Here is a 26,642-nt window from a genome sequence, read left to right on the forward strand (position 1 = left end):
TTTCAGCACCTGCAAATGTTCCTGACTAAAGACAGTCTGAATATACACACAAGAAATACATAAATGCTAAGCAGATAAATGGAGGATTGGCCTGGGGTAATAACTAATGAGTAAGAAACTTCATAGTTCCTTTTGGGTTCCTTCTATTATTGCCATAGTAAGAATTCAAAAAATTCTAGACTACTCTTGCAAATTTCTACACTTGTGAAGGCAAATGCCACATCCTAGAGTCAGACTAACCTTTAAAACTAATGCCTTGCTCAAGGCATTAGTTTTATTCATTTATTAAATTTGTTCTGGGTGTAGAGCTTGCTATTTATGCTGAATTATGACATTACTTTCTACAAAAGTATGCCAATATTCATCAGGAAAGCAACAAAGTAAAAAAATAAAATAAAAATTCAAACCATGTACAATCTCTTTCCAGGAAGAAAACATTACTCCATTTTGTCTGTAATGTAGCATGCATCTGTTTCTGTTCAGCAATTTTCATATTTACAGTGTTGGAGTCTTCATTGATCTGATTAATAATTAGTGTTTAAACCAGCTCTGATTTGGTGACAGTTGCCCAAAATAAAAGGCAACTTACTACAGAAGTAGATACTTTTTATTTTGCTACCTGGAGATAGGTTATGTACTTCTAAGCAAGCAGTAGGAACAACAAAAAATTACCTCAGTGGGAGATTTTTGGTTTCCTTGCAATGTGATTGCATATGCTGCAGATGGTAAGGGGAAAAAAAACAGCCAGCACATGCTGATAAGTCTGCTGGAATGATATTGGTGCTATTCAGCTCAGTAGATTAAAACACTGGCCCTACATCCTAGATAGAGAGAATTCCTATCTCTATGCATTGTTATCCTATCTGTCTAGGTGGCCTAAATTACTGTATCCAATATGTGACAGATATGTATATGTAGTTAAATGTGTTAGACTGTAAATGTCTCTGTCAGAAAAAATTACTTTTCTGTTACAAGCTGGTTTTCCTTACCAGCATTTTCTGGACCCTCCAAAGTCCACCTTAAATGAATATATGGGGAAAAAACAGACACACTTGCAGTTTTAAAAATTATTGTAATGATTCAGACAGGCTAAAAAATGGATTTCAATGTGAATACAATGAATATTCTCAAGAAAGAAACAGATCTCAGTTTTTCCAAATCAGAGCATCAGAGACCAGTTCTGGTTGCCTGCTTGAAGAATACACTGTGCTCTAAGCATCTGAAGTTTAACTATAAGTGGTTGTGTGGATTATCTACATTTGAGAAAACCATTAATTTTTTTTTTGTTCCTGTTAAAAGCCAAGATTTGAGTTGGTGCCTGTATAGTGTCACAGGAATAGCAGGGGGGGCTGAATAGGTGAGAGGGTGCCTATTGTCTCTGTACTTCATCCATGTCTTTTCTTTCATCCTCAAATTTTAGAAGAATGTTCCTTTTCTTTTATATCACCTAATTCTTCACTACTGCCCAGAGAGCAGGTCCGAGTTAATGTTCTAGCAGAAAACTATTACTTAAGATGTGAATTTTTAAACAATAGTTGTATTTTCTGCACTCCTCTTTTCATTAGTTTGGATTTACAGATTTCTACAGTGTATTTCAAGAGGTACTTTAGAGACAAATATGGTGTTCAACAGTAATTTATGTATCAGCCATTAGAAATAACATCTTTATGACAGCTTTATCTAGTGGATGTGTCCTTGGCTTTAAGAAATTTAAAAAAATCTAACTTCAATGAGAACTTTAAAAATCTATATTCATTTCAATATTTCATGGGATGTATGTGTGATGTTATTTAATATGCCTGGGAGGACAATACTGGTGTTTTACACAGCCTGAAATAGTGACTGAACTACTTCGTGTAACAAAAAGTCAAGCATGTCATCATTGTTGCTCTGATGCTAATTTACTATAAGAGAAAGCAGACTATATGGAACAGAGAGACCTACAGCTAGTAAGGAGATACTGGTTTGCCTCAGAATCTACAAAGTTTCTTATATTTTATACCCTATACTGCAAAGACTACAGCTTTCATCATAGTGAAAATAAATTTAAGAAGCAAACTTTTGATGATGAAATCCTAGAGTTGGATCAGAGAAAAAGGGGGTACTCTATATTATATGATTAAAAAAGTTAGGGATGTATGTTCTGCATTTTTATAACAATGTAATATTTACCAGAAGTAAAATATATAGAGAGAGATGGAAATAGATCCATTGTCTTTTAGAAATGCTTAAATATTGCTGGACTACAATTGTTTAGGGGAAAAATGTAATTGTTTAACATTAATACCTAAATATTGTAAAAAAATTAAATAGCCCATTTATTATTCTGAAATTATTTCTATTTATAAATTTTTTGTTTAAAAAGTAAGAAAATTTAATAATTCTCTCTTTTTTATAATAAAAACATATATGATACTTTGAATTAAAAAGGGATCATTTAATTATACTTCTTCAAAGACACAGGAGTTTAGAAAGTCATAGATTAATAAATTAAAATAATACAGATTTGATAAGCCTAATTTTAGCTCTGCTGAAAACTTGGGAATTTAACAGGCGTTGAAAAGTGAAGTGAAGCTTTGCTTGTTTTAGTTAAAAAATAACATCTGCCTTCCCTTTCTAGCAACAGGATCTGTTCACATAACCATTGGAGCCAATTTAAGAAAAAGGCAGTCTGTCACTCATTGCTGTTTAAATCAATTTATAGATGCTATTATCATGGGAACTAATCAATATACACATTTTCTTAAGATTGGCAGCAGTGGCAGGCATCCCAGAAGATATTTCAAATATGATTGTTGAGGATACATCTTTGCTATTTTGAGTATTTTGTGTATAAATACAGTAAAATAATTCACATCCATAAAAGACTGAAAATTATGCATATGCTTTATAGCTATTTGGAGAAATATTGATTGAAGATCTTCAATGAATTGTGCACTGCTTAACAATGGACTCTTTTTAGAATGCAAAAGGTCTGTTGTACAAGTCCATAAATAAAACAGGTGCCTACCATTTGGAATAAATGATGACATGGCAGCCCCACTATGCTGAATAAAATTATTGTAGTGGGCTGATGCAGGCTGGATGCCAGGAACCCACCAAAGGCATTCTATCTATTCATTCTCTCCACAGCTGGACAGGGGAGAGAAAATATAACAAAGAGTTCACAAGTTGAGATAAGGACAGGGGGAGATCACCCACCAGATACTGTCACAGGCAAAACAGGCTAGAATTAGAGCTATTAAAATGAATTTATTGCTAAAAAGATCAGAACAGGATAATGAGAAGGAAAATAAGCTCTTAGAACACCTTCCCCCTGCCCCTCCCCCCTTCTCAAGCTCTACCTCCTCCCTCATAGGTACAGGGAGGTAGGGCATGGTCAGTTCATCACACGTTATTTCTCCTGCTGCCCAGTTAAAGGAATTGTTCCCCTGCTGCACCAAGGGGTCCCTCCCACAGGAGACCATTCTCCATGGAGTGCTCCAACCTTAGTCCATCTCATGAGCTACAGCTCTCTGCGAACTGCTGCAATGTGAGCCCATCCCATGGGCAACAGCCTCCCTCAAACATTAATGACTCTTCCACAGGGAGCAGTCCTTGGAGTCTTTGGAGCTGCTATGGCCACTCTTCCACAGGGAGCAGCCCTTGGAATCTTTGGAACTGCCAAGCACTGGCTCTGCCAGACATGGAGGAAGCTTCTGACAGCTTCTCACAAAAGCAACCCCTGCTACCAAATCTTAGCCAGGCCAACCTAATGCAGGTATTAACTCCCAAATGCTTAACAGCAGTAGCATTCACAAAAACAAAAACCAGAAGACAAACCTTCTGAAGAGATTCTCTAAGTTATCCCATAGTTAAAAGGACCTCAAAAGATTCACAAAAGATATACTCTCTGGAGTTCACTTTGCGTTTCTCTTTGGCTGATTGCTGATGCTTCTCTTCTGAAGTTGTGGCATTCAATAATGTTGTAAATTTTGGGTTAAAAAACCCCCAAAGTTTCTTCTTTTAATTTAATCCTTTGTTTTTCTAGCAATGCTGCTAGGATTTTTAAACTGTGCTCTGGAATTTAAGCATCTCTTTCCTCCTCTAACCCATTTTTCATGTTTTTACAGACAGGACATGCAGTGTTTTTTGTCCCATTATTTTTTCTGCCTGTTTATCAAAGGCCTCTCTTTTCACACTGATCATCTGTCTTGATTACTAACCTAATACTGTAATCCATCAACTTTTTACCTTCCTCTGCATATTCTCAAAGTGCTTTTCAGCAAAAGTTAAGCAATGACAAGACTGGATTCTTATGTTTAGAGAAGCTTTAATAATAGTAATAATAATAATAACAAGAACAATAATTTTATAGGTAATGCAATTTTACAACCTGCTCATGCTCATCTGAGAAAACAATTTTTGGAAAATTAATTAGAATGGAAAGAAGGAGTTTTTCCAAATTTTACTTACTTGGATGTGTCAGAGATAAAATCACCACCAGCAAAAGTTAACTGGTAGGCAATTGTCCATTCCACTTAATTTAAGCACTCAGCTAAAACATCAATAGCAGACTTCTTCAGGTTAGACATCAGACACACAAAGTTAATTTTCTATCAAGTACACAAATATCAGCTGCAGGTGAAGCAAAATAACTTTACATATATATTTAAATGTCAAGGATGCTGATCAGACTAATTGGCAATTTTAAATCTTTATTTTTAATCTATACCACAGGAATTCTGCATAAATTAACAGGAAGAAAGATAAAGAAGGCGAAGAAAGGATGCTGGTAGGAAATGAAAGGCATAACAGCAAAGAGTGATTTAATGTCTACTACTCTGATATAGTCCTAGAAGGAAAAAAACCAACCTGAAGTAGCCTAATGTCAGGATGAATTAAGTTAGAATAGTCTGAAAGACTTCACTGACTTTAGAAGTGACTTGCTTTAATCAAGTCTAATATATTGCTGATTAATTCCTTAATTGTAGAAGTTTCTGTAAGAGTAAGGCTATTAGTTCTGCATCTAGGAATGCCAAGTTAGCTCTTCTGAATATTTGTTCAGGAAGATTTTTTCCTCCTAAGGTTTCTTTTGTAGACTATTTAAAATTACTGCACCCCATTACAAAATAAGATCAATTTATTTTTTGTATTATTTTATTTATTTTATTTTTGTAGTATTTATTTTATTTTTTGTATGGATCCTAAGAATTCATTGTTAATATTGACAGATTCAAAAGAGATTTATTATGTATTTTAAAAAGCTCAAAATGTTATTCTTAGGTTTTAGGTGTAAATTTAAAGTATTTAATGAGAATTTGAGCTCATGAAGAATCTGACGCATTTCTTTTCTTTGAATTATTTCATTGTATAGAAAGAACTGAATAGATCAAATTGTTGCTTGGTGTCCAGGAAGCAGAATAACGGAAAAATTGTCTAAATAGCATTCCATAATTACAATTCCAATACAATGTTAAGAAGAAGAACAGAAATCTCTTATAGAAGTTATCAAGACTAAAAAAGAAGTAAAAGAGATAGTATGAGAGATAAAAAGAGTGAGAGTTAATTTAACGCTGTTTCAAATGACTATGACGCTTACATTAGAGTGTGAGTCACACTTTGCTCAGGTACCAAAAATTATTTTAATGTATTGTGACACTTAGCCTTTTCATTCTTAATGTTTAAGCACCTTACTCTGAGAGTGCAGCCAATTAACACATGGGTCTGTAATTAGCTTCTTAATGTATCCCTAGCAAAAGTATGCAAAGAAAAAGAATAACACTAGCATGATTCCTGGTCAGCAGGGTGCTAAAACCAGTCTCCTGGAAAACCTGAGTAAGGAGACCTGCTGTCATCCCTAGTAGATGCACATCGCTGAGCAGTGATGGGAACTTTTCAGGTGAGCTGCTGGGAGATAGTGGCCATGGGACCAGTTAGGTGTGGGAAGTGGGAATGAGAGACACAGAAGCAGATGACCTGGAAATATTCCTGTAAGATGGTCTAAGTTATTGCCATGTCACTTTTCTGTTTTGCTTTCATAGTCATACCTATTGTCGTGCTGGTCATGGTTACCTTATATAAACTTTACCCTAAATTCTAAAGATTATTTTCCTGTAAGTGATTATTTGAAAATAGCTGCTCAAATTATCTTCTTTCTGGTATTTTCAGACAGAAAGTGTGAACAGTTTTAAAAATCTTTTCACATTACCAATAAACAGTGTCATTTGCTTATTTTAATTTCAGGTTTTTTATTTATTCTACATAATTTCCCTTCGGCCTGTGTCACAAAATGTATGATAGACAGAGAAATGCTGATCTGAAAAGACACCAATGTGAAAAGTTAAAAATTTTTATTCCTACTAATCATTGAATCATTTTGGAAAATTGACTAGGGTTATGTTTTCATATTTTGACTGCTTGAAGAGGCTTAACAGAGACGCCAAGGGAAAAAGCCAGAGACAAGCCAGAAACCAGTTCAGAAATGCTCCTAGAAATGTCTGTCCTGAGTATAGGTCTCCATCAGAATCTCCCAGGAACAACTGAACACTTTATGAATAAATTACTGTAATGAGCAGGCAGAAATCTGCAGTGTTGGATGAGTTTCATTGATACAGAAAATGTCTTTATTAATGTGGATCTAATGGCAAATTTAATGTCAAATGAGTGCTATTTGAGACACAATTTTTGTAGCAGACTCAAGAATACTCATTTTCTTACAGTGTGTGCTGGAATATAGATGTTCTCTTCATATGGATATTATTTGAACAATGTCTCTTAAGCATAAAAGATCACTAAGTTGTGATGGAAGCATGTGCATTTTATGAGATGTACAATTAAAATGTACATTAAGCATGTACATTTTAAGAGATGGCTTAGTGTATTGTATGTCTTTTTTTGATCATTTTTGGTTATTCTATTCAGCTGGGAGAAGTCATTATTAGTGATATTATCTACCTTTCTGGTAAAGAGACAAATATCCTTCAAACTCATATGCAAGACTTGAGAGGAATATGTTTTTTCACTTGTATTTGTCACGGTCCTGAGAGCACCACTAGTCCTGACTGTCCCTGCTAAGCCCCCACAGAGGCTCCCTCCCACCCTGGACAGGCCACAGGGCCCTGTTCCAGCCCAGCATGGATCCATCAGTCCCTGCCACAGCCATTTTGCATGGATGTTGGTCTCCAGCCCTTTCTAAGGAACTGCTGTGTTGGTTTGTGCATGCAGCCTTGTCTGTAGTTAGTGAGCGTATGTATCCAGGTTTGTATGGGATTGGAGGGTGAGAGAACCCCTTGGCTTGAGCAATGGGCAACTCTGGCTCCAGAGGGGCTGGAAAGAATAATCCCATGTCCCCAAAGACCGCTGCATTCAGCTCTCTTTAACAGAGCTGATGTTTACCTTTATCCATGTCATGTTGTTGCTATCCTGACTTCACATGTATTTTAAGATATTTCCTGTTGTTTGCCTGTTGGTGCAAGTGGCTGGGAATTCAATGTTGGGTTGAAAAAAGTACACAGTGATGGCAGTGGGTGAGCTGCATGCCCTAATTGTGGTGCCTGTTGCCCCTGTGCATCCTGCTGACTTGCTTGCAGCCATTTGCAGAATTTCCTGCAGCCCTAAGATTTCACACACTCCTCCAGGACATCACGACACCTTTTAATGTTGAAATTTACCTCTTGCAACATCCTCCTGTAAAAGGTAATATTTGAGAAAAGAAGAAAAATACCTTCATTTCAGAGAACTCATCTTCCAGCCTTTCAAAATGAAAATATATATTGTATCTTCTGAGTTTTGCAAAATCTTGAGCTGCTTTCACATTTCTATTCATGAATTTATTGTTTTCTTTTTTTAGCAGTATGCAGCCATCAGACAGGAGATATTCCAGGCTGTCTTCAGCTTCACTGGGGCCACTTGAATTTTAAAAAGCTGCATGTAAGTTTGTTTGGTTTCTTTTACTGCATCAAGTGCATAGGACATATTTTAAAATCTTTCTTCATTACAAAAGATTACATAGGATCTTTGTAGAAAACCACCACTGTATGTGTTGGTAGCAGCCTTAAAATACCTCCTGCCAGAGCCCAGAGGCTGACATTGACAAATCCAGGTTTAGGCCTCAGTCATCCCCAAGGTCAGGGGAGTAAAAGGAGGTCTGACAGTGGCAGGAAGGGCATTCCAAACTCTCATCTAAATGAGTCAGTTTTTCTCACTCTTATTGGAGTTTTCAGTACAATGTGCACCAAATATAGGCCAACACATGGAGGAACAATTATTTCACTCAGCAGAGTTTTACTTAGTTGTCCAAATACATACCTGGAAACTTGAACCTCAATTGGCAATTATCTCAGTAGCATCTGGCTAACTTCCCTGTACTCCACACACAGAGCATTACTTCTTCATGGTAGCCTTCTAGTTGCTTTTGTTTCTCTTCAAACTTGTCTGAGAGTAAATGAAGGCATTCCTTGTGTCAATGTTAAGGCTTCTGTATTCAGCTTTATTTTCTTGCAGAAAATGTAGATGGTCCTGAAATATGCCTCTTCCTAACAAGTTTTTGCAAATGTGTCTGTGGGAGTCAGTGTAGCAGTGACATGGCCACTACCAATTGTCTGCTGGATGTGTGTAGAAGCAAGTAGAAGTATTCTTTTGGAAAGCACCAGCAAGCACAATATAGCTGGAGCACACTGTTGGCACACTTGTCTGACTCTGAGCAGACACTGAAGTCTCCAAAGGGTAAAAATGTGGTTGGGTCAGCTTCAGCAGACACTTGTGCCCTGCTGTGGCAAACAGTACAGGCACTAGCAAACACAGCCACACTCCCATCAGGCATGGAATAAAGTGATTTTCAGCATGAACAGCAACTGGCAATAGTTGTAACTCACATCTGCCCCTTTGAATTTAATTGTTGCTAAACTTCTGTGTAAAAGGAAACATACATCTTGCAAAACACAAATCACAAAGAAATAAAAGACTTTTCACTAGTTTTCAGATTACTCTTGACTTTATTCTGTCTGAAAGGAAATTGGTATTCAGGAACACTTTGTTGCTAAATGTACTGTTACTAAAAGAGCTTTTGTGAGATGCCTTACCTTTGAAAGACAGGTAGAGAATCTTCTAAATTAAGTTATCAGCTCCCCATTTTGTTTTTCTTTCAATGTTTTTCATGCAAGCCTAAATTTTGTGATATTCTGGTTTAGACTTTTCCTGGTTTTGGAGATGTTATAAATAATAAAAGTCAAGTTACAGTGAAAAATGCAGCTCAGGAGTGTTTATGCAATACACTTATGATATAATACTATTTTACCTTTTCCTTTTTTCTTTATTTCAATGCTGATGATTACTTTGCACATCTGTTGTAGTTCATTTGGAGCTAGATGAGGCACTGTCAAATGATCTTGCTGCATTCACACAAAACTTACACAATAAGCATCTGACCATCTTTATCCTATTTTTTCACATTGGCCTATTGCTCAGCTTTTCAAATACCCAGAAATGCTTTTATCTGATGACATTGCACAATGAGTGTCACAAAAGAGAACAGAGAAACACATTACAACCTACGATGGCAGAGGTTGTGTTAAGAATATGCTAGAACAAGTCAACAGCTATAATAGGAAAAAACAACATATCAGTGTTTTTTTTTATTTTTCATTTCCTTTGATTCCATGAATTTCACTCTTTCATAGCTTCTATTAAAAATGCATAAGCATTTTGATTAGTTTGTCACAATGTGGAACCAGACAACTGAGTATGACAGAATTTAATTTCTTCTGCAAAAGAGCCATTCCCTTGACACAGTGGTTGGGATCACCCAGTCAAAGCCAGAGTAAAGGTTAGGAAATACATCACAGTCAGTATTGCAGGAGGCATTTGATAAGACCACAAATAACCTTATCCTTGCAATGATTTAAAAACAGGATGGAGGGAAGGAAAAAAATTAAATAGGAAACTTTTTCAGAGCACGAAAACTCCGTTCAAGAAAGCCTTTTTTCACTTTTCTGCACCAGCACTTTTCAGTTATTAAATTTTTTCCCTGATTAATGAATGCAGACTTTTTAGAGGAAAAGACAAACAAATAATAAGACTTTCCAATATGAAACCTCCTTGATGTTTTGAGTTAAAATAATTAGATTCCAAAACACAGCCTTCTTAGGCATGTACATAGAGTCATATATATAAAAATTGATTTTTACAGCTCTAACAGTGAGGTGATAAAAAAAACTGTAATGGTAAAAATTGTTGTTTTAAAAAATATTACTAATGGTAACAACACAGGTATTAAACACTGTATTAGCAGTCTCACTGAGAAAGCTAATGATTTTTCCCACTTATGTTTTGGAAATATGATCTTTTGTGAAGGTAAAATTCAAGTTATGGGACATAGCAACAGACACAGTATGATTCTGCTGGCCGAGGGGTATAAAAAATTTAGGTAGAATTAGTTTTAGGTAGAAATCACTGGTGTTACAAGATCATTTAGACTGAAGAGTCAAAGATTAGATTTCATGCCAACCCTGTTGCTTCCTTCTTTGTTGTCAACCACAGATTTTTAATCACACTACCCAAGCGACTGCCACTGAGCCAGACGACATTTTAATTGCTTAAAATCTGCCATTTTAAAAACATATTCTTCAAAATACATTTGCTTCATGCCATAGATTTGTTAACCTTGCTTTAAGGATCAGAAGCCTTAAGGGAAGATCTTAAATAGAAGGCTTTGGCTTGCATTTTTGGCCATTTTAATTGATTTCTTGACATGAAATTTAGCCTCAATGTTGCAGCAACATAGATATCTGACTTTAATTAAATCAAAGCTTTCCATGTCTTCAGATGGCCATGAAAGACAAATACAGTTTCATGTGACTTATTTCCCAAAGTAGCAATACTGCTTGTTTCTCTCTGAGTTGCAAAAATAATATTACAGAGAACATCATGAATAATGCAAGAAGTCTGATTTAACACCAGGATTATTTCTGGCATTCAGTATCTGTGAATAGCATATTAATAGCATATATCAGGTTTTATGATTGAATGATAGAAATAACGAACTGGCACTGAGCCTTTGTGATTACTTGCCAAAAATGGGATTTGTTCACTAAATCTAATAAATTTTATCTTTAAGTTTAAGCAATCCAGTGAGTTGGACTGAAGGCTAGAACATTGGGTTTTTCTTTATTTTCAAATGTTATGTGAATTTACATAAAACTGGTTATTGTGATGGTCATAAGGAAGTGAAATATTGCTAATTTAACAACTATGCACCATGTAAATGTAAAATAAATGTATGTCATAAAAATGACCTGTGACATTCAGAAGAATGTGATGAATCCTGTAGCAGAAATAAAGTGACATTCTGAATTTACTGTATCCACATCATTTTCAGGTTCTGGTTTAGCAGGGAGAACCCAAGACTTGTAGAGCTGTTTCAAGTTTCTCAGCAGTATAAATAACAAAAGCGATTACCAGAAGAGGATCCTTGGAAAACAAAATTTGCTGTTGCTGTTTTTCCATCAGTCCACACACATAAATGTCTTTCCTTGGCAGCAGCCAGCCTGGCTTTTCCTCCTGTACAGCAGGAGAACAAACCATCTCTATTCTGCTGATCACTGCAGCCTGGTGCCCAGACTACCAAAATAACTCTATCACTTATCCAGATCTGAAAGTAGTTTGAGAATAAAGCCTATATTCCTCAAATCCATTAATCCCACCCACTTTTAAAATCCTCTCTCAGCCATTTGCACCCAGCAAAGCTGAAATATGAGCCTGATTTGTAAAGATAGATGCATATGGAAATGAAAACCTATTAGATCAAGGTGTTTTACAGAACTGCAGTATTTTCCTCATAGAAAACAGGTGAATTACCAGTAAATTTTTGGACCTAAATTTGAAAGTGTAGCAGAGGCAGTTACCACAAATGTCAATTAGTCTGACACAACCACTGATTTGAATACTCTTTTCCGGCACTCTTCAGTCCTGAAATAGGGTCATAAATGCAGAGATTAATCTCTTTAAAATGTAGGTTCCTACCAAACTCTGCAGCAAATACAAACATGAACACTGCAGTACAGATCAGTAGATGCAAATAGCTAGTGTTAATTAGTAAGCTGCTGTGGCATTTGATTTTGTATCCAAGAAAAGAGCAAAAAATCTAAACAGGAATCCATATTTAGGACCCCTGTTATTATTGGCAGCTTTTAATGTCAGAGATTATATCTGAATCTGTATTAGGGTGACTTTTTTTTCCTGCAATCACTTTTGCTGGTTAAAGAAAGAAACAAAGACATAGCACTGCCTAGACTTCTACTTTTGCTCCCAAAATATTTAAATGTTGGGAATAATGAAATACACTGAAGAAACCTAGTCTGAAGGGCTTAGCATTTTTTCCCACCCCTGTGAAATATTTTCTTAGGCTATTTCTCTCTAAACCTGATTTCTGTTCCATTAGGCATAGATAAAACTGCTTTCAGCCACAGGAAGCTAGTTTCACTAAGCACAACTATGGATTAAAATACTCCATGTGTTCTCCCAGCTATGCAAGGAAATCACTATTCTAAACTGAAAATGCCCCTGCTTTGTTTATTTGGTTCTTTTATTTTACATTTTGCATTTATGATGTTGTATCAGTTACTGTAAACATTATAAATTTTGCTTCTAAAAGGTGTTAGAAAATCAGAAGACATTGTGATTTAGTGCATTTTTACTTATGGGGAAAAGCCAATGAAGAACAACAGAATAAAAGCTCTAGTGTTTCTGAATTTGAAGAATATAATGTTGTGGGCAGTTTCTTATGACTGAAAGCACAAGGTAGTAGAAACCTTTGTTCTTTGATTTGCAGCTGAAATACTTTTTCCTGGCTGCCTTTTGGGAAATAGGATGGAAATTGTAATTCTTCCCTAGCTAGTTCAATTTCCCATGGCCATTTTGTTGCAAGTTATATTTAATTTGCCTGTGAGACATTACATTCACATTTTTCAAAATGTGAATAGGAATCTCCTATACAGTGAAAAGCTGTAAGTGCAATACCTTAAAACTTACACCTGTAAAGTCCAGTAGAAAGGTCACTGTGTTGCCAGCACATTTGAAATCATTAGAACTCAGCTTTCATTTTTCTTTTTTTCTCAAAGATTGCAAAGGCCACTTCACCCAGATCCTTTTCTTCTTATAACTCAGAGCTCTGTTCACTTTCTTCAATTGTTAATTGATTCTGACATTTCCTTTTGAGTTGTAATTGCTTTTTGTAACTTTACACAAGTCCAACTTGCTTTTTATTCAGGGGTTATTGTGGTTTGACCCCAACCAGCAATGAAATTCCACATAGCTGCTTGTTCACTTACCACCCTGCCACAGGACTGGGAGGAGAATCAAAAAAGGGCAAAACCCACGGGTTGAGATAAGAGCAGTTTAATAACTGAAATAAAGTAAAACTGTAAAATAATAACAACTGTAACAATAAAAAACAATAACCATAGCAATATCAGTATTAAACAATAATAAACAATAATTACACTATAATGCGAGACAACAAAAAGGGAGAGGAATAAAAGCCAAGACAGACAAGTTATGCCCAAATCAATTGCTCACCACCCTCTGACTGATGCCCAGCCTGTCCCTCAGCAGCAATCAGCCCCTTCCAAACCCTCTGCTCAGTTAATACACTGAGCATGGTATTCTAGGATATGGAATATCCTTTTGGCCAGTTTGGGTCAGCTGCCCTGGCTTGGGCCTTTCCTGGCTTCTTGTGCAGCTCTGCACTAGCAGAACATGAGACATTTAAAAGTCCTTGACTTCAGGTAAGCATCACTCACTCAGCAACAACTGTAACATCAGTATGTTATCAACATTATTCTCATCCTAAATCCAACATTGCACCAGCTACTAGGAAGAAAATTAACTCTGTCCCAGATGAAACTAGGGCAGGAAAACCAAAGAGATAAATCCATCCAATCTGTCCTCCTAGTTGAAAGTAAGGATCCAAAAGTGATGAGAATACCAAGACATTGCTACAAGATATATGCAGCTTCCTGTGAAAATATTTTTCATGAAATGAGACATAAGCATCAGAGTACTACTTGTCCTATCATATAGCCCACTTTTAAACTTTGCTCATTTCTGTACAATCAAAAATCTGAACACTGATCTTTAATACTTAGTAGAACTCTGCAAAAACTGCAGGAGTACAACTAAGTGTTACAGAAGTAAAACATGAGTCCATAGTCTTAATTTTTATTATTTTTTTTTTAATTCTATAAGAAAACTAACTATAGCTTTTTATAATCATTCCGTGTCCCTGTATAACTACTGAGAATATTTATGTTCCTCTAAGGTAAATTGTAAAAGGTCAGTTTTCACAACATGTTCATCTCAATATTTTAGCAAGTATGTTTTAAGCTTGTGATTCTATTTCTCAAGCCCTCCAAAAAATGTAAAACACTGTGGTATGTTTGGTTGTTGCCAGCAGCTGCTCTGTGTGGGAAACATAGAATCTTATTTAATACCTCCTCAGAGATGGCAAACAGATGGTTTAATGCACTCTTGAAATGTTTGTGCTTGAGATTCTGAACAAAATTATTTTTGTTCAGTTAACAGCCTATCCTTTCAGGATGAAATGATGTAAGGTTCCTGATTTTAAGGCCATACACTGGTATAGGCTAACATTTAAACATTATTAAGCAGTTTGATTCAGATTCCACTTCTGTTTAAGGTTTCCAGATGATCGAGTCCAACCTTTGAACACCAACATGTCAACTGGACCACAGGACTAAGTGCCAGTCTTCACAAACATCTTCAGGAACAATGACTCCACCACCTTCCTGAGCAGTCAATTCCAATTTTTAATCACCTTTCTGTGAAGAATTTCTTCCCAATATCTAATCTAAACTTTTCCATTGCACAACTTGAGACTATGTCCTCTTGTTTGGTTTCTGGTTGCCTGGAATAAGAGGCCAAGCCCCACCTGGTTACAACTACCTTTCAGGTAGCTGTAGAGTGAGAAGGTCATCCCTGAGCCTCCTTTTTGCCAGGCTGAACAGCCCCAACACTCTCAGTTGCTCTTCAAAGGATTTCTTCTTCTTTATTCCTTTCTCTCCCCCTGAGTGTCCTGCCTAGTAAGGAGCAGCGTCTGGTAAAAAGTAGCCAGGTCCCAGCACGTTGCTCATCTTCACACTGCTCTGGAACTGCCACAGCATTTTTTCTTCACATATTTTATCACTTCAACAGAGTCCTGAAGTTGTTCAGGGGTGAACTTCCAAACCATCGTGGGAAAGAAGTCTGCCAAAAATTGGCCCATGTTCTCACATTCCATGCCACTAATAACTATTCATCCTTTGTGAAGATCTCTGAATAGTCTCCCTAGAAATCTCTTTCTTGATTCTAAACATGATGTAGATGGCACTGAGGAGATCTGGCAAACTTAGAGACAAGAACATGCTTTCCTTAACAACCAAAGGGAATTCAAAATCTCAAATGCTGTTGTAACAGGTCTGAAGGAAGAAGAGGAGGTGGAAGGTTGAGGAAAATCATCCTCCCCTGTTTCCTGCATAGGCTGGGTACAATTATTACTGAATTCCCAGAGGAATTCAGTAATTCCCAGAACACAAGGCCAGGGCAGGAGACCAATACTGAACCCACATTCCAAATGACCCTACTTGCCCTTCATGTTATAGTGCCATAAAATTATATCCCCCAGTACATCCACAAAGCAGCCCTAATCCCTCTCTCTGAAAAGAGAGCCCTGAAAAAGAGCACATGAAGGGCACATAGTATATATGTGGAAGCATATAGGGTGTTAGATACCATACTCACATGAACAGACCAAGAAACATGGTAACTAGTGGCTCTGTATCTAATAACAAATGCTTAGATCAAATTTGTTTCAACCCTCTCTGGGCAGATCTGTTGTTATCTCAACCCTGTGGCATCAAGGGTTGTTATCTCAACCCTTGGTGCCACAACACAGTGCCAATTACAGTTGTCATGGTTTAGGAATGGTGTTCCCCAATCCAGTGCCTGCCCTGACACTCTCCCAAACCAGACACTGATCACATGTTTCTTCCATGTGTCTTCCTCCTCCAGAGGTGGAGAGAATTGGAGATATAAGGATGAAAATTACAGATTGAAACACGAGCAATTTAATGGAAACAGCAATGAGATAAGAAAATGAACAGCAGCAATATTAACAAGAGTGTACAAAGTGAGACTGATTTTGCATACAAAATGCTCACTGAGCCTGACACCATGTGGGGTGACCCTGGCCAGCAGCACCCCACTCCACTGCTCCATCTGCTATGTTTACCCCATTGGAAAGCAAAACTCTTCTTGGAAGCCAGAGAGAGTCCTTTTCCCCTCACCCCAGCAAAGACAAAGCATGATTTCAAATAACCTTAGACATGCCACAGCCACACCCCTTCATCTACTGCAAAAAAATTACTTTCTCCTGGGCAAAAGCAGGACAAATATCTTATCTAAACCTGCCTTCTTTCATGGTAAAGCTTTTAATGCTCGTCCTATCGCTACACACTCCTGTAAAAAGTTCCTCTCCAGCTTTCTTGTGGCCCCTCCTCAGGTACTAGGCTGCTATAAATCCTCGCTGGAGCCTTCTCCAGGTTGGACAAAACCCACTCTGCCTGCCTGCTCCTTTGATCACCATGGCCCTTCTCTGGGCTCACTCATGTCCTTCTTATGTGGGGGCCTCCAAAGCTGAATGCAGTACTCCAGGTGGGTCTCACCAAAGTGGAATGGAGGAGCAGAATTATTGCCCCTCAACCTGCTGGTCACACTCCTTTTTATGCAGCTTGGGACATAGCTGGCTTTTTGGGCTGCAAGTGTGCATTGCAGGCTCATGTCCAACTTTTCATCTGCCAAACAGCATGTTGCCTACACTCTGTTGGTTACAATTTACTTTGGGAGGGAGGGTGATATCATTTGATTGTTCTGAAACAATGATAAACATGGCAGTACTTTACATAAGTCCTTAACACTCAGAGAAAAATCCCTACTAAAACATGAATTAAAATAAAGTAAGCATGAAAATTCAGATTTATTTGGAGGGAACACGCTGCACTCAACCTTCTTTAAGCTACTTATTACAAATCATTTAATAGAAGTCATATACATCTGTACGTGGGTTGAATGAATAACTAGCTCAGTGTGAGTAGTTTCAGTTTTTAGAAATAGATAGAAAATACAAGACATATTCAAAGGTCAATAAATATTAATATAAATGAACATTTAATTATTAATATAAATTTTCTTTTACTCTACTAATTTTTTCACTCAGTGGCTTACTTCTTCTTTAGAAACATGGCTATTTGCCACAATGATGGAAGCAGGGAGTGTTACCTTCTCCCAAGGTAGACACAAAATATGTCATTTCTCAGTCCATGCTGAGAATATCAGCACTGACTCAACAAAATCCTGTACCCAATGCTTTGTTGGGTTATGACTTGAACAGCTAAAGACAATATGTTGTCTTTTTTCCTGAAAAATTAAGAAAACAAAATCACTTACAGTAATAGGATTACATTTGCACTGAAAATCAAAAGACAGGGAAGATATTTTAATACAGAGAGTTAAACATTGCACAAAATTTTTCTGTTCCTTTGTTATCGAATGAGAGAGCTAGGGAGATTGCAAAGACATTTGGTTTGGTATGAAATTAAAAATTTCATGGAAATTTTTATCTTTAACTCTGAAATAAAACATTTTTCCTGCTTCTACAGTCTCGTTTTGGCAGGCTCAATGAAAATCAATTCAAATAAATAAAATTAAGAGAAAAACTCAAAAAAACCATCTCTTCACACATTATTTTTCACAGAAAACTCAGTGAAATTCCATCAATTTGATCTGACACTGGTTCATTATTTCATCTCTATGTGGGTGGGTTCTGGTTATTTTTTTTTCACATAGACTTGCTCTGGGTGACATGAAATTTTTTATGGGGAGTACCTAGAAGAAATGATAGCAAGACTCAAAATAGGAACAAGAATTAGAGCAGTGAAAGGAGAGAAGAAAGAAAAATCTTATTTGCTACTGGAAACTTTTAGCTATCTTCTATTGAAACAGTACAGTTATTAACAAGAATTATTCTCCATGTGAGTAAACAAAGAAGAGTATTTGTTATTGTTTACAATAGCATGTTCATTAGCTCACATAAACTAGAGACTTTATAGGCCTCTTCAAATCAAACATTTTTTACCAGGTATTTTAATTGCTGATGCCTAGGCAACCATGAAATAAATTACAAGTTGCCCTTGCATGATTTAAACCTTGTATGAGATTTGCCACAAACAAAAGAAATATTTCTCTGCTGGATTTCTTTCTGCATCATTTACTCCCTGCAGTTTAGAGCAGATTAATGTGTTCAGAGACTGATTGCCGTAATTACTCTGCCCTGCTGCTCTTCTATATTATGCAAACAAATGCACATGATGAAAGAGAGAAAATGGACAAGAATAGAGTCTTAGGCTCTCCTGATATGCAACTTAAAACAATAGGTGATGAACAAAAGCTAAAACTTTGAGCTAAACTTGAATGCAGTTCACAAAGATAATGATGCATGTCATTAGTTCTTTTTTCATGTTTGTCTCTATGACATTTTATGTAATAATTTTCCATTAAAATTATTTTTTAATTCATTCTCTTAATTTAGGAACTTTGAAATGCTGATAGATTTTCAGTGTTGGTAAATGTTAAAGTTATTTTTAAAAACTGCTTACAAATATTTGTTTGCCAGTAGCAATCATCAGTGTAAATAATTCACTTATATTTCAGTTATAGGAGATGACCATCAGAAATAGTTTAGTTTTGCTTTTTTATTAAAAAAACACATTTTCAAAAATAAGAAATTTTTTAAATTTTGAAAGAAGATTGTAAAACAAAACAGCAAGATTTGGATAGTAAACCCATAATTCCTACCAGCAATCTGCTGGCAATTTGTATACACTATGTGGGTCTAAAATTTACACATTCATACACACTAATGAAATCACTCATACCTTTTTCTGACTGCACCTTACCTCTCTAGCACACTGCAAGATATCTGGTCAAACTGTCCCACTTCAGGAAAAAGGCTCAACCCAGTCACCTTCAGGGGTCCCTTTTTACCAATGTTTTTGTGGCCTTAACAACCCAGCCTTCCTGGAAATAGACTGAAACTCCCATTGCCTTCTGTAAACCTGCAATTCAAAAATGTCATGTAAGTAAGTATTCCTGCATTGGCCAAATGGGTAAAAATCTATTGCTGGTTATGGTTTACATAAATGTGATAGTTATGGGAGAGAAGTTAACAGGATGTATTTTTCATACAGTGTTGTTTTTTTTTTCTCCTCCCTCCGTTTATTTTTTTTTTTTTTTAACTTTTGTGAATAATAATAAAGATATGCATAGAATGGGGATAGTTGTACTTCCTTTCCTGGCTAACTATCAAGAAGTGAGGTTAACTGATTTTTGTAACAGTATTAAGTAGCCTGTAATTGTAAATTGTTCTGTTTCCATGCTAGAGGACACTTCCTTTTTAGGAGGACCTTAAAAAGATCTTTCAGCATTAACACTATATTAAGAGTTAATTCCAAACTTACGACTGGTAGAAAAATTTATTTTATTCATTTCCTTTGTAAATACTTTTCTCTATTTTTGTGCTCTATCACTGAAATTTCTATTAAATGCTGTTTTGTTTTGAGATTTTAAGTATTTTTGTCATTATAGTAATGATCTTTTAAAAATCAATACACAATATTGTATATTCACATATATAGTATATATTATGTATACAATAATATATAGAAATGTTTTATAACTATGTATATATATATTTATATATAGACATGTAGATATATATAAATACAGAGCAAACTAAAATATTAAATATTTTACATTCAAGAAAGAAAGAAAGAAAATAAAACAAGTAAAAATTATTCTTGAAGCAAGATACTGAAAAACAGCAACTTGTTTTTCTGCCAGAGTTGTGTGCTAAAGTCATTGGCAGTCAGCAGGATCTCACATAAGAATGCATATTTATTGTCCTTCATAGGATTAGAAGAACACCATGCCTACTTATCTAGGTGCTTCCTTCCTTTGAGATGTATATCTTACTTACATTTGTCTCATCTGTCTCATGCTTTAAACTCCAAGATCAGATTACCTTCCCATGTGTCTAAGTATATTTATGGAAAATGTTGCAAATTCAGCTAGAGCTTTCTACTATATTTTTTAAATTATCCAATGATGCTTGTTTCATCATTGTACTAAGAAATTAATAATGAATAAAAAAATGGATAGAAACACTAAAGCAAAACCAACCAAAGACACTCTAACAAAGAAAACAAAAAAGCCTCCTGAAACTAAAAACCAAACACAAAAACAAACCCAAGCAAAGAACCCAAACATAAACAAACAAACAAAATAAAAATCAAACTAAAGACAAGTACAGAGTTTCTATGAGGCTGTCCGTCTGATGAATGTGTTTCACTCTGTAAATGCAAAATGAATATTTGGGGCACAGGTCTCAGGAAAACCATCTGTTGTCAGAAATCCATAACTATTGAAGCACTAGAATGATTTCAGAAGGTATTTTCAAAGGTAAAAGCCATATAACCCACTGGCCAATAAAGGCATTGAATAAGTGAACTGGACTTATTTTGCCTGTTCTATTTTCTCTGCTTCATAGCCCAAAGTCTATTTGCACATAAAAATAACTCTTTTTATCTTTTTCTGAATCTCCCACTAGGAAGCTGCCTATTCAAAGTTCACCTGTCACGAAACTTGCATCCCAACCAGAATACTATTATGTTCAATCAGACTGTGAACAGGTTAATGTGAATCCAGTTAATTTGCAAAGAAATGCTATAATGAAATTGTTCAGGTTCTATGTGCTTTTGGATATTGTTACTATGGTTACTAAAACCATAGCATGGTCTTTATGGTCTTGAAAATCCAAATTTTATTGCATTAAGCTTCCACTGAAGGCCAGCTCTTTGCAGAGGATCAGGCTGGAACAGTACTTTGTTTATACCACTGAGGCCTTCCCCCCTTTCCCTGCCCCGTGTCACAGGCTATCCTGCCGTTCTTGCAGTCATACCTGGGACTCAACTACGTTAATCATTTGTTTCTCATGGCTTGGGAAACATTTATGTGTGTTCTGTCTTGTACCAGAACTTTTCACCCTTGATCATATTACTGCTTAGTAAAGGTGAATCAGTCCAGCAGGGAGATGTTCAGAAGTGATTTCTTTATTGCCTTCATCTATTAATTACAGCCTGCCATGTCGGATTTCTTAAGTGACAGCGTGAAAGATCCCAGTCTGTTCTAGTGCGTCCTGAAATAAATTTTACTTCAGCAGCAGTTGAAAAGCTCACATATGATGCTGGAGCATCAGGAAATAATTTCTCTTGAATTCTATTTATGAGGGCCTAAACTATTACAGCTCAAATTCATACCCTAACAAATTTAGACTGATACTAAAATCCTCACTTACGACTTCTCAGAAGATGATTAACAAGGAAAATAGTCTCAAACTATCTTTCATATTTAATGAATAGATGTGCACACCTGGTCCATTACACTATAATGAAGCCCTATTCTTTGATGAAGACCAGAAACAAGGGAAATCTAGGTTATTTAAGTGAATGTTTAAAGCAGAATTTTAGAAACAGGCTTTCCTCTTTCACTTTAACGAGCTTGTTTATGCTCAATACTGTGAAGCTTTATTTCCTTCAGTAAGTAAGGGATGAGATATTTTACAATTCTGTGTCAAGCTAGAATATTGATGGAAGATGTGAACACCACAATACCTACACTTCTTTCTTGGATACCTTCCTATCTCTTTTTTTCTTAAGAAGATAGTAGTACAATTACCATTTGCCTTTTACCAAAGTTGAATAAAGGGGTAGAAATCAAGTCCAGGTACAAAAAGTCAGAGACTCAAATCACTGGATATTGATAACCACCTGCTGTGATTTGACTGCAGTCAAAAACTAAGCCTCATAGAGCTGCTCACTCACCCTCCCCTACTGGGACTGGTTAAAATTAAAAAAAATCACACATAATGGTGACTCTAGGAAGACAGACACCATCACTCCAAGTGTCACCTCCTTCCTCCTTCTTCTCTCAGCTTTATGTGCTGAGCATGAGGCCATATGGTGTGGGATATCCCTGTGAACAGTTGGAGCCACCTGTCTCAGCTGTGTCCCCCCCAAACTCATTGAGCATCCCCAGGCTATGCTGGTGGACTGGGATGAGAAGCAGAACTGGCCTTAGCTCCATGTAAACACTGGTCAGTAATAGCTAAAGCATCCCTTGGTTATCAACACTGTTTCCTACACTACCCAAAAACATAGACCCATTTTCTTCTTTCAGGAAAATTCATTTTATCCCAGACAAAGCCAGCTCACCACTACCTACCCTTGCAGATCTACCTTAGATCTATCACACCATGGCAGATCATATATTTGTATCTTAACCAGGAAAACCACTCAGCTGGTTTTTGCTACCACTGCTTTCTTGGGAACCCTGAAAACTATGTGCAAGTATTGCATAAGAGAAAAAAACCCTACATTAAGTTAAAAAGTATACAGAACAGAAAATGTTAGGAGCAAATCTGTAAATAAACCTGAAGTAAACTAAAGAAAAACAAAGAAAAAAAAATCCTTCACGAAAGCATCAAGTGAAGCTAGTAACCAATGACATACCTCTCAAAGGGAACATGTAGCTTTGTCTTTTCCTTTCTTTTTTTTTTTTTCCCAAGGCATGGATGGACAATTCCTTAGCAAAATAAATCTTTGCTCTAAGTAACAGACATAAGAGTGTGGTCTTTAAAAGCAAATTGGAAACTACTCTACTGATAACTTTAAATTTCATTCACATGCTGTGCTAGGAGTCAATAACTGATTACTTTGTTAAGAATACATCAGTGTAATCAGGTAAAAATATTGAAAACCTGAAAAATAGAAAAAAAATATATTAGCCTGTTGCTTGGCTACTAGATTTCCTAAATTATGAATCAGGCTTGTCCAGAAGTTAAATCTTGTCAATATCACTTATTTTTCCATTACTTAAATACCATACCATGAAATCCAGCTCAGTGGTGGCTTGATTTTCTTTTTGTATAATTATACCACTCTTTTGAAATATTTGAATTTTACATAGTATCATTGGAAAAACAAAAAAGGACATTTTAAAGCTAACAATTATTTAATTCAACTTTGAGTTTGTTATTCAATCCAAGAATGACTGGATGAAGGACTCAACCTTGGATTTTACAAACAGCTCTTGTAGTGTTAATGAATTTAATATTTGTAATGTCCACTTACTTTTGTGCTTGACTCTGATAACAGGTATTTCCCCTGAGTTGATTTATCACCTTTAGTCATTATCCCTGTTAATATTTCTATTTTATTAAGTATGAAACAGAAAAGCAACATTTTGTCTAGTGACATAATACTAAGTATTCAGTCAAGAATAATTCCAGGGCAGTTAAACAAAGCATCATGAAAAATTATGAGGAAATAAAAAAATCTCAGCAATGGAGTTTGAGATGTCACAAGTAGTTGATTATTTCATCACCTTTTTTTCCCCCTAACACCTGTGCCCAGATCCAGTATGAATACTTCCTGCCTCTTCATAGAAAAGGATGATATTGTATAGTCATGCTGTTTCTAGTTTTCTGGATTTGGTCTTGGAAATATTTTGCTGAAAATTCCAGATTCTACAAATATTTACTTGTGAGAGTCAAACTGACTTTTTAATATGACAAACATATGCTGCTAGTCTCAGAAATGTCAGTGATGAGTGCCTGTAGACCTGGAAAGCTGCAAAGAAAGAGCAAACACATTATCCTTAGGAGATAACTGTTCTCTCCTTGAAATGCTTTATATAGAACAATCAATGTCTTGTAAAACAAATATATTTTTCTCAAATTTTCTCTCTCATTTATGTATATACACAGAGAGAGGATTAGTTCACATAATTCTGTCTAATGTAATTTTTTTTTCTCTGTTTTCTGTTTCTTGGTCTTTTACACAAACTAAAATCAGGTTTACAAACTGTGAAATAGAATATATCTTTGCTTAATGATACAATAACTAATCCATATACATTTTTTGAAATTGTTTTTGTATTTTGTTAACTTTAGGCAGGATAAATGTAATGTGTTTTTAAAAGCATTCGCTATTTAATTATACAGCAATTTTTTTTTTGTTAAATGTGTTTTCTTAAGATATCTTGATGCTATTTTGATTTCCCATTAAATGATTTTCATTTATTCAGACAGTTTTAATTCCGCTATAAAAAATTTATGAATTGATAGACATGACTCAACAGTGCTTTAGCATCCTTTCAGTGTTAGAGGGGTTTAATACGCTCCTGACAAAGACACATCACCTTGAAGTAAATCAGACTTTATCAATTCAACTTTTTTACTTCATAGGCTTCTTAGAAAGGGAAAAAGACAAGGGAGAATTCTTTTATATGACTTATCAGTAAAATCCCTCTAGGCAATGTAGAATAAAAATTAAAATGCCTAATTATAAAACTTCTAAAAATTATGGGTTTTGTTAATATATACATTAACAATCTTTGCAGAGGAACAGAAGCACTCAGTTTTGGCTTAAGATCATATATGATTCTGCATATGTACTTACAAACTAAAATTTGTAACTACCCAGCACTTAGTAGAAGTTCCTTCAAATTTAAAACTTTAACTTCCTGGTGACGATTTCTGTGTTTATTCCCATATTACTCTACAATTATTTTGCATTAGTTTAATATTCATTGTTTGTTAGAAATATATTAATGTACCTTTCTCTTTTAGTTGAAATACTTCTTTTTTGTGGTATCTTATAGATGCTTAAATATTTAGTAAAGTGTTTAGAATATTGTGTTTCCTTTGATCTGATCTTACTCTACATGAAAGATTGTCCTCCTCCAACCTATGTTCATTTTTCTATGACCCACCACTTAATTTTCTGTAACAGTGCTATCTAGAGGCTATTCCTTTCACAAACAACAAAAGCACCTTTACATTAGATCACAATTATTCTAATTTTTTTTTTAAATTCTGTGAGCATTAAGCAGTTTATACTATGAATGTTATTTATTCAGAGCCCAAATGGTCATCTGTTTTCAACTTCCTGTTTCTAAATGCTGTGTTCTTATTCCTTTATGAAACACTTTGGTTTTATTTTTTCTATTTGGTGAGTTTTGCACCATATCAAACAACACTAAATAGGCCAGCTCATAAGGAACTTTGGGATTCAAGAAAACAGGGTGATTTTTTTTTTCATCAAATACCATCAAATATAGCTCTCCCAGTATGTAAGAAAAGAGATGACTATAATATTTTTTACTGTTGAAGAGGTGACAATATAATAAAAGGTAAAAACAGTGTTTCAGAAAAGCTATGAAACATTCTACAGCTGAAAAACACTGACTTAAATATTACCTAAATTTCACATGCTGCTTGCACCATTTATATGCTGCTACTGTACTCTGCAATTGAGAATTTACAGGATTTTATACTAAATTTGATTTTTTTAATCTACTTGCTTTTACCCAACTTCCAGAACACCTTCTTTTTATATGCTCTGAATCTATATATATCCAATAAAAGAACCTTTTATATATAAATCCTCCTTCAAATAGAAGATTTTTTGTAACTCTGCACTTTCCTGAATACAAAATGATCACTTTATGGCTTTAAATTCCATCGAAAGTCATAGCCTGTTTACAACAAAGCCAGTGCTTGTGACAGTGAATGCATTCAGACTGGGAAAATAGGACAGCATGTCCCACTATAGGTACTCCATGGCAATTGACTTGTTGTAGTCTCTTTTCCCATAAAAGTTGAAGAATGGCTACTACAGGTTATCAATTTAACATCCTTTTCCTTCATGAATGACTAATGGTAATGTATTCAATGCTTCTGAGTAAGAAACTGAGTACAAATTTTAGCCAGAAATTTCTGAATTCATGATTGAGACGACATGCTTAGTCATTATTCTTTTCTTTCCCAAGAAAAGTCTGTGTTTTTATCAGTAAATTTCATCCTTTCAAAAAAAAAAATTCTTTTAATAAGTGAAATTAGACTAACTTCGCAATAATGTTTAACCCCCCTTTCAAAAATCTTTTGGTTTCATAAAATATTTTGACAAAAATTCCTGTGAAAGTCATTCCACAAAATTTACTTTCTTTCTGAAATTTGAGATAAAAAGGGTCTGCTGGAATGAAGGTAAATATAAATATTCATATAAAGAAAAGGATTAGGGATTTCTTTTTTTTTTTTAATAGATAACATCTTTAAAAGTGTTTAGTTTCCGATTTCTCTTCTATTGGAGTAAATAGATTTTGTCCCTTCTTGAATGTTATATGAAAATTTCCCTGACTTTTCTTCAGTTTTATAGTGTTTCTCTCATTGAAATCATTATCTTAGGCTTGAACTCTCTATTCTTTACTCTTATTTTTAATCTTTTACGTTTTTATTTATTCTTTCTATGTATGATAGTTAGGTCATTAAAATGTTTAAATTATTTTTATCTGAAATTCCAGTTAAGGAATTATCTTCAGAGTAAAATACAAATTTGATATTAATATGAACTTTTATTGCTTATTTTTTGTTGTACTGCTTATTCCTTTTAAAAATGCTTACATCTTTCTGACTACACATACTCTATATGTAGTTG

The sequence above is a fragment of the Molothrus aeneus genome, chromosome 2, assembly GCF_037042795.1.
Source record: "Molothrus aeneus isolate 106 chromosome 2, BPBGC_Maene_1.0, whole genome shotgun sequence".
NCBI classification, from domain to species: Eukaryota; Metazoa; Chordata; class Aves; order Passeriformes; family Icteridae; genus Molothrus; species Molothrus aeneus.